We start from the raw sequence: 1,702 nt of genomic DNA on the forward strand, positions 1-1,702 counted from the left end.
ACCCTCCTGTAGTCTGAACACCTCTTCTGTCTTAGGGTCCAAACCCTCCTATAGTCTGAACACCTCTTCTGTCTTAGGGTCCAAACCCTCCTGTAGTCTGAACACCTCTTCTGTCTTAGGGTCCAAACCCTCCTGTAGTCTGAACACCTCTTCTGTCTTAGGGTCCAAACCCTCCTGTAGTCTGAACACCTCTTCTGTCTTAGGGGCCAAACCCTCCTGTAGTCTGAACAGCTCTTCTGTCTTAGGGGCCAAACCCTCCTGTAGTCTAACCATCTCCTCTGTCTTATGGCGCATTTCCACCGGCGGGTACGCTTTGGCCCAGCACGCCTCAGCCCAGTAGTGAAGGTGCGGTATAGCCCAGCTACCAGTACCCTTATGGTAGGGCAGGGTTAGCCGCGGCAGCTGCGTAAGCATCGTGACCTCATAGCAGCCCGACACAGTGTAGCCTGCTATTAAATTCAAGGAAAGAGAAGAACGTGAAATATTAAACAAAGAGCAACAATGGAGGACGTCGAGAATGGACGGCAAACTTTTACGCAACATCTTCTTCAATAAACAAAGCTTTCGCTGTTGTCAGAAAATACCTTGCTGTGTTTGTTTGATTTTATACCCCTGTCGCACGGAAGTGATGTCTAACAATCACTGGACGGCGTGTGAAGCTTCACCTTTTCGGCACCCTTTCAGACTGCTTGGTACCCCAACGGACTTGTGCCGAAAAAAAAAGGTACGGCTCCTCCGCGTGCTTATTATGGGACCCTGCCCAACTTTTGGCGGCGGAAACGGAAACATAAGCGAGCCGTGCCGCACCATACCGCACTGCTCGGTGGAAACGAGGCATGGGGGGCCAAACCCTCCTATAGTCTAAACACCTTGCCTGCTTAGGGGCCAAACCCTTCTATAGCCTTCAAAAAAGATCACCACCCCATGTTGAACGTGGCTTAACCTTGGTTTGTTGTCTTCAGTCAAGTGAGGAGCCTCAGCAGCTCCACGAGGACCACACTCTCTATATCGTTGAGGGCTCTTATTCAAATGGGTGTGGTTGGGACACCCTTACTGTAGTTCTGATCGATTTTCTTGTTGAAATAAATAGGAGAGTAATACCGTAATATGATCATCTGATTATTCTTATTATCTGATGATCTGATTGTATTGGATTAATACGATTATCTGAAAACAATTTGTAACATTGCATGGCAATATTCCTGGCAATAATATCACCTAGCTCTGCATATTATTATACTGAGTGAACAGTACAATACCATACAGGCCAAGTCAAATATCACATGGAGTAACTCTTGCCATTTGGCTCGCTTTAGGTGATTGTTGCTTTTCGCTGAGTGTTGCCCTCCATCAGTTCATTGTTACTGTAAACCCCTACGAGAGAAAGAGAGAGAGAGACAGAGAGAGAGAGAGAGAGAGAGAGAGAGAGAGAGAGAGAGAGAGAGAGAGAGAGAGGGAGAGAGAGAGAGAGAGAGAGAGAGAGGGAGAGAGAGAGAGAGAGAGATAGGGAGAGAGGGAGAGAGGGAGTGAGAGAGAGTGGGGGAGTGAGAGAGAGAGCAATCCAACAGTGCAGAGAGGGCTCAGGGTAGAGCTCTTCTTTGAAAGACGGCAGGCGGCATGCTCTTGTATGGCACATTGGTATCGGTTACACCATAATTTCATCACCACTAGCTCCCTCTGAATCCTGCTTACATTAACTTTT

This window comes from Gadus macrocephalus, chromosome 16 (assembly GCF_031168955.1).
Source record: "Gadus macrocephalus chromosome 16, ASM3116895v1".
Classification (NCBI taxonomy): domain Eukaryota; kingdom Metazoa; phylum Chordata; class Actinopteri; order Gadiformes; family Gadidae; genus Gadus; species Gadus macrocephalus.